The sequence below is a fragment of the Heptranchias perlo genome, chromosome 11, assembly GCF_035084215.1.
Source record: "Heptranchias perlo isolate sHepPer1 chromosome 11, sHepPer1.hap1, whole genome shotgun sequence".
Lineage (NCBI taxonomy): Eukaryota > Metazoa > Chordata > Chondrichthyes > Hexanchiformes > Hexanchidae > Heptranchias > Heptranchias perlo.
In genome coordinates this window covers 82,033,410-82,050,024 of record NC_090335.1, presented here as the reverse complement: position 1 = coordinate 82,050,024, position 16,615 = coordinate 82,033,410, and positions in this window count along the sequence as shown.

The following is a 16,615-nucleotide window of genomic DNA, read 5'->3' as shown; positions in this document are numbered from 1 at the left end:
TTGTTGTTTTTTTTGGTGATTTGTATATTCTGAGACCTGGCAGGTAACACCTGTCTGTCTGCACACTGATTGCCTTGGCAACGGGCAGTTGAAAAAACTGTCTGTACTCACCAAGCATTGTTCTGTGAATTATAAATGTGATTTCATTTCGAGGATTTCATTTCTCACACAAACACAAACATCAGGGAAATTACCCGGGACATGCAGACAGGTTCTGTTAGGATCATGGCTGATCTGATCTCCACATCAGGATCAGATCAGCCATGATCTTATTGAATGGCGGAGCAGGCACGAGGGGCCGATTGGCCTACTCCTGCTCCTATTTCTTATGTTTCTTATCTTATGTTATATCCAACTGAGAGGCCCGAGAGGGCTTCGGATTAACGTCATATCCGATCGAACCCACTATTGTGCGAGGGGGGAAAGCTGACCGAGAGCTGGATCTAGTTTCCATGAAATGCCGGCATTCTTAATCTAGCAATCAAAGGTTTACTGTACAGAAGCTCCTTGTCTGTGAAGGGTGGAGGTCCCTCGGGTCAGAGACAGCAGGTGAGAGAAAGATCGGGAGAGGCTGCAGGATTCTGGGTAAAGCTATTCCCCAATCTCCAAACGCAGAGCCTGTTTCAGTAAATAGGAACAAAACTCTCTCTCTCTCTCTCTCTCCCTTTCTCACACAAACACAAACATCAGGGAAATTACCCGGGACATGCAGACAGGCTCTGCATCAATCTCTCCGCTGCCGCCTGTCTACTGAAAGACTTTAGAGAAGTTGTGCCATTGATTGGAAGGACTTTTTGGAAGATTCCAGAGCAGTGTGAAGGAGAGGAGCCATGAGGCTTCTGTACATGAAGCTGAGTTACTTATTCTCCAACCTCCAGATGTGCTGTCATCTGTTCGACTCCACTCCGATCCTTTCCCATCATCAACTCAGGCAGATTATCAGAAGCACCGTACCTAAAGTAAAGACCCAGCTCAGTACTGAGGCTCCTTACGACCAGACAGGTAACTGTAGTGAGTTCTCGTGTACTGTCGCTCATCGTGCTGTTGACCTTCTATTCACCTCCTGTCCTGTCTTTCTGCTGATGGCGGACAGGGTTCCACAGGTGCCAGTCGTCCCCCCTGTTAATCCCCAACCCAATTTCCCATCTTTGATCCTAGACGGTCAGCAGGCTTTTCAACTGTGGGGAGCATCACAGCCGAGCTTAACGCTGTCTTTGTCCGATGTCCAAATCTTTGCACTTTCCGGAGGACATAAAAAACCTGCAAGGGGATATAGACAGGCTGGGTGAGTGGGCAGAGATTTGGCAGATGCAATATAATATTGGAAAATGTGAGGTTATGCACTTTGGCAGGAAAAATCAGAGAGCAAGTTATTTTCTTAATGGCGAGAGACTGGAAAGTACTGCAGTACAAAGGGATCTGGGGGTCCTCGTGCAAGAAAATCAAAAAGTTAGTTTGCAGGTGCAGCAGGTGATCAAGAAGGCCAATGGAATGTTGGCTTTTATTGCTCGGGGGATAGAATATAAAAACAGGGAGGTATTGCTGCAGTTATATAAGGTATTGGTGAGACCGCACCTGGAATACTGCATACAGTTTTGGTGTCCATACTTAAGAAAAGACATACTTGCTCTCGAGGCAGTACAAAGAAGGTTCACTCGGTTAATCCCGGGGATGAGGGGGTGGACATATGAGGAGAGGTTGAGTAGATTGGGACTCTACTCATTGGAGTTCAGAAGAATGAGAGGCGATCTTATTGAAACATATAAGATTGTGAAGGGGCTTGATCGGGTGGATGCGGTAAGGATGTTCCCAAGGATGGGTGAAACCAGAACTAGGGGGCATAATCTTAGAATAAGGGGCTGCTCTTTCAAAACTGAGATGAGGAGAAACTTCTTCACTCAGAGGGTGGTAGGTCTGTGGAATTTGCTGCCCCAGGAAGCTGTGGAAGCTACATCATTAAATAAATTTAAAACAGAAATAGACAGTTTCCGAGAAGTAAAGGGAATTAGGGGTTACGGGGAGCGGGCAGGAAATTGGACATGAAGCTGAGTTCGGATCGGTCAAGGCCCTGTGGGTGGCGGAGAGGGCCCAGGGGCTGAGTGGCCGGGTCCTGCTCCTACTTCTTGTGTTCTTTGGATTTGAGGTTAGGATCAGATCAGCCATGATCTTATTGAATGGCGGAGCAGGCTCGAGGGGCCGATTGGCCTACTCCTGCTCCTATTTCTTATGTTCTTATGTTCTCATCAGGAGCAGGATTTTTTGAACCTTCCGAATCGATAGGGAAACTGAGACTAACGATGAGAACCCTGCTCCCACCTCCCGTCATCAGCACAGAGCAAGGACCAAACTCCAGCCCTGCCTGTATTGTACAGTTGAGAGTCACAGTGATCAATGCATCGACCCATTGGGGGAGCATCGTGTCGGTGATGCTTCGAGTTAAATTAGTTAAGTGTTTGTTTCAGATCTGTAATCAGGTCCCATCAAAAGCCGATGATATTAATCTAATAGTTAAAGGTTACTGTACAGGGGCACCTGGTCTGTGGGGTGACGCTCCCCTGGGTCAGTGACAACAGGTGAGAGAAGGAGAGGGAGCAGCAGGATTGTGGATAAAGATATTCCCCAGTCAGACCCAGTTTCAGTAAATAGGAACAAACTCTCTCTCACACACACAAGCAAGTATCAGGGAGAGCGGCAGAAACTCTCACTGAGGGAGACAGGCAGGATCTTCAAGAGGCAAATTGCTGCTGCCCGTGTCTGTGAGACAGACCTTCGAAAACTCCCGCTGTTGTTTAGAAGGACTTTTGGGAGAGTTTCTAGAGCGGGGTGAATGAGAGGAGCCATGTTCCTGTATAACGGATTGATTCAGGCATTGTATGAAGTGCAAATGTGTTGTAAACTGTTCAACGCCTCTCCAATGATTCCTGATAATCGAATTATGGTGAAGCTCAGAGAGAGAGTGTCTAATTCTGGGCCCACAGTCAGCACCGTGCCTCCCTTTGACCAAACAGGTAACTGCTGTGCTCTCTCCGTGTGTTCTGTGTTGTAGCTGACAGCTGTGCAGGTAATTTCATTTACCTCAAATTTTGTTCCCCTTTTTGATTCAAGTCGGTGTCTCGATAACCTCCTCCATCCCCACAACCCTCCGAGATCTCTGCGCTCCTCCAATTCTGGCCTCTTGCACATCCCCAATTTTAATCGCTCCACCATTGGCGGCCGTGCCTTCAGCTGCCTCGGCCCTGAGCTCTGGAATTCCCTCCCTAAACCTCTCTACTCCTTTATGATGCTCTTGAAATCTTATCTCTTTGACTAAGCTTTTGGTCACCTGTGCTAATATATTTCCTTATGTGACTTGGTGTTAACATCCCTGCGTTGAAAAAATTGTCTGTAATCACCAAGCATTGTTCTGTGAATTATAAATGCGACATTGCGACATTAAAGGCAGTGTAGAGATGCAAGTTGTTGTTGTTATGCTCTATCGGTACCTGCTGCCGCCTGCCTGCCTCACCCAGATGGGCACTGACTCTGTGCAAGTCCAGGCAGTGCAGATTGGCCGAATATGTCAGCCGTGGCTCTGTGGGCAGCAATCTCGCGCCTCTGAGTCAGAAGGTCGTGGGTTCATGTCCCACTCTAGGGAATTGAGCCCATAATCCAGGCTAATGCTCCCGGTGCCAGTACTGAGGGAGCGCTGCACTGTCGGAGGTGCCGTCTTTCGGATGAGACGTTAAACCGAGGCCCCTTCTGCCCTCTCAGGTGGCCATGAAAGCATCCACGGCCACTATTTCAAAGAAGAGCAGGGGGAGTTCTCCCCGGTGTCCTGGGCCAATATTTTTGCCTCAACCAACATCACTAAAAAACAGATTATTTGGTTATTTCCCACATTGCTGTTTGTGGGAGCTTGCTTTCTGCAAGATGGCTGCCGTGTCTCCTATATTACAAAGTGGCTGCACTTCAAAAGTACTTCATTGGCTGTAAAACACTTTGGAACATCCTAAGGTCATGAAAGGCGCTGTAGAAATTCAAGTCTTTCTTTATCGCTGAGCTGAGGGGTCTGAGAGACAAACCTGACTCTGCTCACCTGATGGGAAACGCAGTCACTTCCAGTACCGTTCACTGGCTGCTTTTCAGGAGCAGGGTCTCTGGGTAATTTTGGGGTTGTACCCTCCCTAGGTAAGGGGTGACTAGTAGTGATTATAATAGTGATTGTAATAGTGATTATAATAGTGATTATAGAACCTGAAACACCACTGCAGCTCACCACATGACGATACGTTCCGATCGGGGCTGAGCTGATTTTATGGCTCGATACCACATATTGCGTTGAATTTAGTCACTGAACCTTGGAGAGGGTGCAGAGGAGATTTACCAGAATGGTACCAGGGATGAGGAACTTCAGTTATGTGGAGAGACTGGAGAAGCTGGGATTGTTCTCCTTAGAGCAGAGAAGGTTAAGGGGAGATTTGATCGAGGTGTTCAAAATCATAAACGGTTTTGATAGAGTAAATAAGGAGAAACTGTTTCTATTGGTAGGAGGGTCGGTAACCAGAGGACACAGATTTAAGGTGATCGGCAAAAGAACCAGAGGGGAGATGAGGAGAAATATCTTTTACTCAGCGAGTTGTTCTGATCTGGAATGCGCTGCCTGAAAGGGCGGTGGAAGCAGATTCAATAATAACTTTCAAAAGGGAATCGGATAAATACTTGAAAAGGAAATAAATTGCAGGGCTGTGGGAAAGAGCGGGGGAGTGGGACTAATTGGATAGCTCTTTCAAAGGGCTGGCACAGGCACGATGGGCCAAATGGCCTCCTTCTGTGCTGTCTCATATTATAATTATAACCATTTAATGCATTTGTTGAGATTGAGTCTCTCAGCTCTCCATTGACCTGCACGACAGACACTCACAGTCACACTCACTCACACTCACAGACTCACACACACATTCACACACACACACATACACTCACACACATACACTCACACTCATACACTCACACTCATATACACTCACTCATACACACACTCACTCACACTCACACACACATTCACACACACACATACACTCACACTCATACACACTCACTCATACACACACTCACTCACACTCACACACACATACACACACACACATACACACTCACTCATACTCACATAATAACACTCTCACACACATACATGCTCAGACATGCACACTCACACTAACACACACACACTCACACTAACACACACACACTCACACTAACACACACACACTCACACACACACACTCACACACACACACACTCACACACACACACACTCCTACTCACACACACGTGAATAATTCGGATTGCACTGGAGTCAATCGGAGAGGTTCTGTGGGACAGGCTGCACCGATCACCAGCCTGTGTGCAGGAGCCAGCACTGAGCTCGACCTGATTTCAGTTTCGATCAAATGTTGGTGTGTGCAATTAAAAGTTTGCGATACTGAGCCACCTGCTCCAGGAAGCAAAGCTCCCCCGGGGTCAGTGAGAACCGATGAGAAAAGCAGAGCGAGGCAAGAGAATTCTGGGTACAGATATTGCCCAACCTACAGGCTGCGTCGCAGTTTCAGGGAATAGAAACACCCCCCCTCCACACACACCAGGGACACTGGTGTAGAGACAGTCGGAGAGGGATCAGTGAGGGGTCAGGACAAGTCGTTTGCTGCTGCCTTTGTGCGTGTGTGTTGGACAGAGCTTCGAAAACCCTCGCGGTTAATTGGAAGGAGTTTGGGGACCATTTGAGCAGCAGGGTGAATGCGAGGAGCTGTGATGCTCTACATGCGACTGTTCCCCTTGTTCTCCAGGGTGCAGATGTGCTGTCACCTTTTCGACACGTCTCCAATCCTTACCCAGAATCAGCTTGTGCAGAGGCTGCGAGAGAGAGGGTCTATCACTAAGGCGAAAGGAAGCTCCGCTGCTCCTTACGAACCGACAGGTAACCATAGTGAGTTCTCGTGTACTGTCGCTCATCGTGCTGTTGACCTTCTATTCACCTCCTGGCCTGTCCTTCTGCTGAAGGCAGTGACTGATGGCGGACAGGGTTCCACAGGTGCCAGTAGTCCCCCCTGTTAATCCCCAACCCAATTTCCCATTTTTGTTCCGAGACGGTCAGCAGGCTTTTCAACTGTGGGGAGCATCACAGCCGAGCTCAACGCCGTCTTTGTCCGATGTCCAAACCTTTGCACTTTCCGGCAGGGGTCAAGGGTTAATGATCAGGAGCAGGATTTTTTGAACCTTCCGAATCGATAGGGAAACTGAGACTAACGATGAGAACCCTGCTCCCATCTCCCGTCATCAGCACAGAGCAAGGACCAAACTCCAGCCCTGCCTGTATTGTACAGTTGAGAGTCACAGTGAGCAATGCATCGACCCATTGGGGGAGCACCGTGTTGGTGATGCTTCGAGTTAAATTAGTTAAGTGTTTGTTTCAGATCTGTAATCAGGTCCCATCAAAAGCCGATGATATTAATCTAATAGTTAAAGGTTACTGTACAGAGGCACCTGGTCTGTGGGGTGACGCTCCCCTGGGTCAGTGACAACAAGTGAGAGAAGGAGAGGGAGCAGCAGCAGGATTGTGGATAAAGATATTCCCCAGTCAGACCCAGTTTCAGTAAATAGGAACAAACTCTCTCTCACACACACAAGCAAGTATCAGGGAGAGCGGCAGAAACTCTCACTGAGGGAGACAGGCAGGATCTTCAAGAGGCAAATTGCTGCTGCCCGTGTCTGTGAGACAGACCTTCGAAAACTCTCGCTGTTGTTTGGAAGGACTTTTGGGAGAGTTTCTAGAGCGGGGTGAATGAGAGGAGCCATGTTTGTGTATAACGGATTGATTCAGGCATTGTATGAAGTGCAAGTATGTTGTAAAATGTTCAACGCCTTTCCAGTGATTCCTGATAATCAAATTATGGTGAAGCTCAGAGAGAGAGTGTCTAATTCTGGGCCCACAGTCAGCACCGTGCCTCCCTTTGACCAAACAGGTAATTGCTGTGCTCTCTCCGTGTGTTCCGTGTTTTAGGTTATGTGGTGATTCTGTTTCCCTTAAAATTTCTTGCCCCTTTTGACTGAAGCCGGTGAATGATAATCTCATCCAGCCCAGAACCCTCCCTATCCCTGTAACCTCCTCCAGCCCAGAACCCTCCACAACCTCCGTAACCTCCTCCAGCCCTACAACCCTCCCTGATCTCTGTAACCTCCTCCAGCCCTAAAACCCTCCACAACCTCCGTAACCTCCTCCAGCCCTACAACCCTCCCTGATCTCTGTAACCTCCTCCAGCCCTACAACCCTCCCTGATCTCTGTAACCTCCTCCAGCCCTACAACCCTCCACAACCTCCGTAACCTCCTCCAGCCCTACAACCCTCCCTAATCTCTCTAACCTCCTCCAGCCCTACAACCCTCCCTGATCTCTCTAACCTCCTCCAGCCCTACAACCCTCCCTGATCTCTCTAACCTCCTCCAGCCCTATAACCCTCCCCTATCTCTGTAACCTCCTCCAGCCCGACAACCCTCCGAGATCTCTGCAGTCCTCCAATTCTGGCCTCTTGAGCACCCCGATTATCATCGCTCCACCATTGGCGGCCGTGCCTTCAGCTGCCTCGGCCCTAAGCTCTGGAATTCCCTCCCTAAACCTCTCCACCTCTCTCTACCTCTCTCTCCTCCTTTAAGATGCTCCTTAAAACCTCCCTCTTTGACCAAGCTTTTGGTCCTTATATCTCCTTATGTCAAATTTTTCTCTGATAATCGCTCTTGAGAAGTGCCTTGGGTCGTTTTACTACGTTAAAGGTGTTATATAAATGCAGGTTGTTGTTATTGGTGCTCAGTGTGGTTGGATTTACTTCCCGAGGCTGTGGGGAACTCCCTGCACTGGTGACTTTTGTTGGAACAGAGGAGATTACGGGGTGATTTAATGGAAGTGTTTAAAACTATGAAGAGATCGGACCGAATGTTTCCAGTGGTTGAGGATTGTAGAACGAGGCGATATAGACAGAAGATTAAATGTGAGAGATTGAGGACAGAGAGCAGGAGAAACTTTTCACACAGAGAGTTGTGAGGCTGTGGAATGAACGAGCGGAGTTCGTGATTGATCCAAAGACCATGTCAATATTTAAGAATAGGTTGGGTAGATGGTTGAAGGAAAGGGAAATAAAGAGAAATGGAAACAGGGGGGCACATGGGACGAGGACGATTGCTCGTGTGGGGGATACACACCAGCACGGACTGGTTGGGCCCAACGGCCTGTTTCCATGTTGTAATTTCTATGTGATTCTCTGAGAGTGAAATTAGTGTTTGTGATTTTTATCCCATATTTTCAGAGTGGAAATGAACTAAATCAATCGAGTGAAATTTAAAATGGGAAATTCATTCATTAATTAGGCACAAGTGATACTTAAAGAAAGAAAGACTTGCATTTCTACAGAGCCTTTCACAACCTCAGGACGTCCCAAAACGCTTTACAGCCAATGAGTACTTTTGATGTGCAGTCACTGTTGTAATGTTGTAATGAAGGGAAACACAGCAGCTGATTTGCGCACAGCAAGATCCCACAAACAGCAACGTGATAAATGATCAGATCATCTGTTTTTTAGTGATGTTTCTTTGAGGGATAAATATTGGCCCAGGACACCGTGGAGAGCTTCTCTGCTCTTCTTCCAAATAATATCTTGGGTTGTTTTATATCCAACTGAGAGGCCCGAGAGGGCTTCGGATTAACGTCATATCCGATCGAACCCACTATTGTGCGAGGGGGGAAAGCTGACCGAGAGCTGGATCTAGTTTCCATGAAATGCCGGCATTCTTAATCTAGCAATCAAAGGTTTACTGTACAGAAGCTCCTTGTCTGTGAAGGGTGGATTTCCCTCGGGTCAGAGACAGCAGGTGAGAGAAAGATCGGGAGAGGCTGCAGGATTCTGGGTAAAGCTATTCCCCAATCTCCAAACGCAGAGCCTGTTTCAGTAAATAGGAACAAAACTCTCTCTGTCTCTCTCTCTCCCTTTCTCACACAAACACAAACATCAGGGAAATTACCCGGGACATGCAGACAGGCTCTGCATCAATCTCTCCGCTGCCGCCTGTCTACTGAAAGACTTTAGAGAAGTTGTGCCATTGATTGGAAGGACTTTTTGGAAGATTCCAGAGCAGTGTGAAGGAGAGGAGCCATGAGGCTTCTGTACATGAAGCTGAGTTACTTGTTCTCCAACCTCCAGATGTGCTGTCATCTGTTCGACTCCACTCCGATCCTTTCCCATCATCAACTCAGGCAGATTATCAGAAGCACCGTACCTAAAGTAAAGACCCAGCTCAGTACTGAGGCTCCTTACGACCAGACAGGTAACTGTAGTGAGTTCTCGTGTACTGTCGCTCATCGTGCTGTTGACCTTCTATTCACCTCCTGGCCTGTCCTTCTGCTGATGGCGGACAGGGTTCCACAGGTGCCAGTAGTCCCCCCTGTTAATCCCCAACCCAATTTCCCATCTTTGATCCTAGACGGTCAGCAGGCTTTTCAACTGTGGGGAGCGTCACAGCCGAGCTTAACGCTGTCTTTGTCCGAGGTCCAAACCTTCGCACTTTCCGGCAGGGGTCAAGGGTTAATGATCAAGAGCTGGAACTGCGGATGATTTTTTGAACCTTCCGAATCGATAGGGAAACTGAAACTAACGATGAGAACCCTGCTCCCAGCTCCCGTCATCAGCACAGAGCAAGGACCAAACTCCAGCCCTGCCTGTATTGTACATTTGAGAGTCACAGTGATCAATGCATCGACCCATTGGGGGAGCACCGTGTCGGTGATGCTTCGAGTTAAATTGTTTTCAACACCAAGTTATAGTCCAGCAATTTTATTTTATATTCACAAGCTTTCGGAGGCTTCCTCCTTCCTCAGGTGAACGATGTGGAACGAGGTGAACATCGTTCACCTGAGGAAGGAGGAAGCCTCCGAAAGCTTGTGAATTTAAAATAAAATTGCTGGACTATAACTTGGTGTTGTAAAATTGTTTACTAGAGTTAAATTAGTTAAGTGTTTGTTTCAGATCTGTAATCAGGTCCCATCAAAAGCCGGTGATATTAATCTAATAGTTAAAGGTTACTGTACAGAGGCACCTGGTCTGTGGGGTGACGCTCCCCTGGGTCAGTGACAACAGGTGAGAGAAGGAGAGGGAGCAGCAGCAGGATTGTGGATAAAGATATTCCCCAGTCAGACCCAGTTTCAGTAAATAGGAACAAACTCTCTCTCACACACACAAGCAAGTATCAGGGAGAACGGCAGAAACTCTCACTGAGGGAGACAGGCAGGATCTTCAAGAGGCAAATTGCTGCTGCCCGTGTCTGTGAGACAGACCTTCGAAAACTCCCGCTGTTGTTTCGAAGGACTTTTGGGAGAGTTTCTGGAGCAGGGTGAATGAGAGGAGCCATGTTTGTGTATAACTGAGTTTTTCATAGGAAGATAGGAGCATGATGAGGCCATTCAGCCCCTCGAGCCTGTTGCCATTCAATGAGATCATGGCTGATCTGTGACCTAACTCCATATACCCTCCTTAGCCCCATATCCCTTAATGCCTTTGGTTAACAAAAATCTATCAATCTCAGATATAAAATTAACAATTGATCTCACATCAACTTTCGTTGATGGAAGTGAGTTCCAAACTTGTACTGCTCTTTCCTGTAGAAGCATTTCCTAACTTCAGTCCTGAAAGTCCTGGCTCTAATTTTTAGTCTATGTCCCCCAGTCCTAGACTCCCCAACCAGCGGAAATAGTTTCTCTCTATCTACCCTATCAGATACATAAGAACATAAGAACGTAAGGAATAGGAGCAGGAGTAGACCATCCGGCCCCTCGAGCCTGCTCCGCCATTCAATAACCTCATGGCTGATCTTCTATCTCAACGCCATTTTCCTGCACCGTTCCCATATCCTTTGATGCCTTTAATATCTCGAAATCTATCGATCTCTGTTTTGAATGTACTCAATGACTGAGCCTCCACAGCCCCCTGGGGTAGAGAATTCCAAAGATTCACCACCCTCTGAGTGAAGAAATTTCTCCTCATCTCAGTCCTAATTGGCCGACCCCTTATTCTGAGACTGTGACCCCTGGTTCTCGACTCTCCAGCCAGGAGAAACATCCTCCCTGCATCTACCCTGTCGAGCCCTGTAAGAAATTTATATGTTTCAATGAGATCAACTCTCATTCTTCTAAACTCTAGAGAATACAGGCCTACTCTACTCAATCTCTCCTCATACGACAATCCCGCCATCCCAGGAAACAGTCTGGTGAACCTTTGTTGCACTCCCTCTATGGCAAGTATATCCTTTCTTAGGTAAGGAGACCAAAACTGTACACAATACTCCAGGTGTGGTCTCACCAAGGCCCTGTATAATTGCAGTAAGACATCTTTACTCCTGTACTCAAATCCTCTTGTAATAAAGGCCAACATACCATTTGCCTTCCTAATTGCTTGCTGCACCTGCATGTTTGCTTTCAGTGACTCATGTACAAGGACACCCAGGTCCCTTTGAACATCAACATTTCCCAATCTCTCACCATTTAAAAAATACTCTGCATTTCTGTTTTTCCTGCCAAAGTGGATAACTTCACATTTTCCACATTATATTCCATCTGCCATGTTCTTGCCCACTCACTTAGCCTGTCTATATCCCCTTGAAGCCTCTTTGCATCCTCCTCACAACTCACATTCCCACCTAGTTTTGTGTCATCAGCAAACTTGGAGATGTTACATTTGGTCCCCTCATCCAAATCATTGATATAGATTGTGAATAGCTGGGGCCCAAGCACTGATCCCTGCGGTACCCCACTAGTCACAGTCTGCCAACCTGAAAAAGACCCGTTTATTCCTACTCTCTGTTTCCTGTCTGTTAACCAATTCTCAATCCATGCCAGTATATTACCCCCAATCCCATGTGCTCTAACTTTGTTCACCAACCTCCTGTGTGGGACCTTATCAAAAGCCTTCTGAAAATCCAAATAAACCACATCAACTGGTTCCCCCTTATCCATTCTACTGGTTACATCCTCAAAGAATCCCTTAATATCTTGAAAACTTTGATCAAATCACCCCTTAATCTTCTAAATTCCAGGGAATACAACCCTATTTTGTGTAATCTCTGCTCGTAATTTAACCCTTGGAGTCCAGGTATTAATCCAGTAAATCTACGCTGCACTCCCTCCAAGGCCAATACATCCTTCCTCAGGTGCCCAGAACTGCTCACAGTACTCCAGGTGTGGTCTCACCAGGGTTTTGTATAGCTGCAGCATAACTTCTGCCCCCTTGTACTCCAGTCCTCCAGATATAAAGGCCAGCATTCCATTAACCTTTTTGATTATTTTCTGTACCTGTCCATGACATTTTAATGATCTGTGTACATGGACCCCATGGTCTCTTTGGACCACCACTGTTTCGAGCTTTTCACCATTTAGAAAGTGCTCTGATCTAACCTTTTCAAGCATTGTATGAAGTGCTAATGTGTTGTAAACTGTTCAACACCTCTCCAATGATTCCTGATAATCAACTTGTGAAGCTCAGAGAGAGAGGGCTCAATTTTAATTTGGAATTGCGGGTGCATTGGGGGCGGGGATGCCGTGAAAACCGGGGAAAAAAGGATCGGGAAATGAACCCGGCTCCAACATGCCGACTTCTGCGTCTCACAAAGACGCATCTCAGAGCGCATGGCTTTCCCAAACCCGGACGACCCGACTGCAATTAAAGCTGACGGGACGATATTTAAAGAAGCAAATGTACCTCATTGAGATACGTCAGGTACTTTACTTCTTACATATTAGGCAGTTAAAATGATTTTCAACTTACCTGGGCAGCTTTCCCACACCTTCCGATTCATGCCTGGTGAAACCAGGGCCGGATCAGGCAAAAAGTAAAGTAAATAAATGAAATAAAACAACATTTCATAACGTAAAAAAGAAATAAACCTACCTTTCAAACGGTGTCACCTGTACCCCCAGCTCCGATGTCCGATGTCTCCCCCAAATATCTCCCTCTCCGATGTCCCCCCCCAAATATCTCCCTCTCTGATATCTCCTCCAAATATCTCCCTCTCCGATGTCTCCCCCCAAATATCTCCCTCTCTGATGTCTCCCCCCCCACCCCGCAATGTCTCCCTCTCTGATGTCTCCCCCCCCCCCCCCCCGGCAATGTCTCCCTCTCTGATGTCTCCCCCCCCCCCCCCCCCCCCCGGCAATGTCTCCCTCTCTGATGTCTCTCCGATGTCCCCCCACAATCTTTACCCCACCCCATCTTTGTCCTCCCCTCTCTCTTGCAGCGCCAGACGACGTCTCTCTCTCTCTCTCTCTCTTTCCCCACTCTCGCCCTCCCTCCGGTGTTCTAGCTCCTGTCCAGCAGAGTGGCCGCCGGACGTGAAACCCGCAAACAAGTTTAATGAGCATCAGTTACCCCGCGATCATGTAGGGAAAGGTGCGTTTTTACTTTTTGGGTTTTCCGCGCGCCCATTGATCCCCATCCCCCGCTGCCATTCCACCAAGAGCCTAATTCTGGGCCCACAGTCAGCACCGTGCCTCCCTTTGACCAAACAGGTAACTGCTGTGCTCTCTCCGTGTGTTCCTGTGTTGTAGCTGACAGCTGTGCAGGTAATTCTACATTTCAAATGATCTCCAAATTACGAGGACAGGTTGCAGAGACTCGGCTTGTATTCGCTCGAGTATAGAAGATTAAGGGGTGATTTAATTGAGGTGTTTAAGATGATTAAAGGATTTGATAGGGTCGATAGAGAGAAACTATTTCCTCTGGTGGGGGGAGTCCAGAACAAGGGGGCAGAACCTTAAAATTAGAGCCAGGCCGTTCAGGGGTGATGTCAGGAAGCATTTCTTCACACAAAGGGGAGTGGAAATCTGGAACTCTCTCCCAAAAAGCTGTTGAGGCCGGGGGTCAATTGAAAATTTCAAAACTGAGATTGATGGATTTTTGTTGGGTGAGGGGATTAAGGGTTACGGAACCAAGGCGGGTAAATGGAGTTAAGATACAGATTAGCTATGATCTAATTGAATGGTGGAACAGGCTCGAGGGGCTGAACGGCCTCCTCCTTTTCCTGTGTTCCCCACTTTGATTCAGCCGAGACTCTGTTCACCAGAACCTGTCAGTCACTGGTACTTCACCAAAGTCCATGGGAAAGTTTAGTCAGTGTGGGTTGGAGACGGCTGAGCTGTGGGACATTGGTCACAGTTGATGCATCATTTGCCCCTGAGTGAGAAGGTTGTGGGTTTAACCCTCCCCCAGAACTTGAGTACATTATCCAGCTGATTCTTCCATATAAAGAAAGAACTTGCATTTATATAGCGCCTTTTTTGACCTCAGGATGTCCCAAAGAGCTTTCCAGCTTTTTGAAGCGTAGTCACTGATGTAATGTAGGGAATGCAGCAGCCAATTGGTGCACAGCAAGATCCCACAAACAGCAATGTGATAATGACCAGATAATGTGTTTCAGTGACGTTGGTCGAGGGATAGATATCTGTTCATTACCACATTGCTGTTTGTGGGATCTTGCTGTGCACCAATTGGCTGCCGCGTTTCCTAAATTACAACAGTGACTAGGAACATAGGAACATAAGAATATACTTCAAAAGTATTTCATTGGCTGGAAAGCTCTTTGGGACGTCCTGAGGTGGTGAAAGGCGTGATAGAAATGCAAGTTTGTTCTTTCTTTCATGGTGAATTTAACAGCCAAGAGCGGAGTGAGCCTCAGAGAGTCTGTGCTGGGGTCTGTGTCAGCTGGTTTGAGGTGTATCATTAAACACATCGCTTACCTAGACCGGTACAAGTTAGTTTTAATCTAATGCCAATATCCAGTAATTAGAAATGTAATGTATGGAGAGCCACCTGGCCTGTCACAGACTCCTCCCCTGGGTCACTGGCGACAGGTGAGAGGAGTGTAGGCAGCAGCAACTGCACCCTGGGTAAATCTATTCCCCAATCAGACCCAGTTGCAGTAAACACACTGGTGAGCACAAGCGAGTGTGACAGACAACGGCAGACACTCTCACTGACACTACAAGCAGTTTGTTGCTGCCTTGTGTTTGTGGGAAAAGATCTTCGACAGATCGAGAGTTGTTTGGAAAGACTTTTTGGGGATCGTTTCGATGGCCTTGGTGACTGGTGGGAGATACAATGTTGTACAGGCAATTCATTTACTTATTTGCGGAGGTGCAGATGTGCTGTCACCTTTTCAACACCTCTCCGATCCTTTCCAAAGAGCAGCTTGTGCAGAGGCTGCGAGAGAGAGGGTCGATCACTAAGGCGAAAGGAAGCTCCACTGCTCCTTACGACCCGACAGGTAACCGTAGTGAGTTCTCGTGTACTGTTGCTCATCGTGCTGTTGACCTTCTATTCACCTCCTGGCCTGTCCTTCTGCTGAGGGCAGTGACTGATGGCGGACAGGGTTCCACAGGTGCCAGTAGTCCCCCCTGTTAATCCCCAACCCAAATTCCCATCTTTGTTCCTGGACGGTCAGCAGGCTTTTCAACTGTGGGGAGCATCACAGCCGAGCTCAACGCCGTCTTTGTCCGATGTCCAAACCTTCGCACTTTCCAGCAGGGGTCAAGGGTTAATGATCAGGAGCAGGATTTTTTGAACCTTCCGAATCGATAGGGAAACTGAGACTAACGATGAGAACCCTGCTCCCACCTCCCGTCATCTGCACAGAGCAAGGACCAAACTCCAGCCCTGCCTGTATTGTACAGTTGAGAGTCACAGTGATCAATGCATCGACCCATTGGGGGAGCACCGTGTCGGTGATGCTTCGAGTTAAATTAGTTAAGTGTTTGTTTCAGATCTGTAATCAGGTCCCATCAAAAGCCGATGATATTAATCTAATAGTTAAAGGTTACTGTACAGGGGCACCTGGTCTGTCAGGTGACGCTCCCCTGGGTCAGTGACAACAGGTGAGAGAAGGAGAGGGAGCAGCAGCAGGATTGTGGATAAAGATATTCCCCAGTCAGACCCAGTTTCAGTAAATAGGAACAAACTCTCTCTCACACACACAAGCAAGTATCAGGGAGAGCGGCAGAAACTCTCACTGAGGGAGACAGGCAGGATCTTCAAGAGGCAAATTGCTGCTGCCCGTGTCTGTGAGACAGACCTTCGAAAACTCCCGCTGTTGTTTGGAAGGACTTTTGGGAGAGTTTCTAGAGCGGGGTGAATGAGAGGAGCCATGTTCCTGTATGAGGAGGTGATCAGGATATTTGTTCAGGTACAGATGTGTTGTGAAATGTTTGATGCTGCTCCAATGGTTTCTAAGAAGCACCTGATGCTGAAGCTGAGAGACAGAGGGTCTCGCCTCGACCCCACGGTCAGCACCGTGCCGCCTTTCGACACCACAGGTAACGGTTGTCTCCTCCCCTATTGATGCAACTTTCCCAATGCTCTCCTGGCCAACCACCTGCCCCACACCCTCCATAAACTTCAGCTCATCCAAAACCCTGCTGCCCGTATCCTAACTTGCTCTCAGTCCATTCGCCCAACACCCCCTGTGCTCGCTGACCTATATTGGCTCCTATTCTCATCCTTGTTTTCAAATCCCCCCATGGCCTCGCCCCTCCCTATCTCTTAAACCTCCTCCAG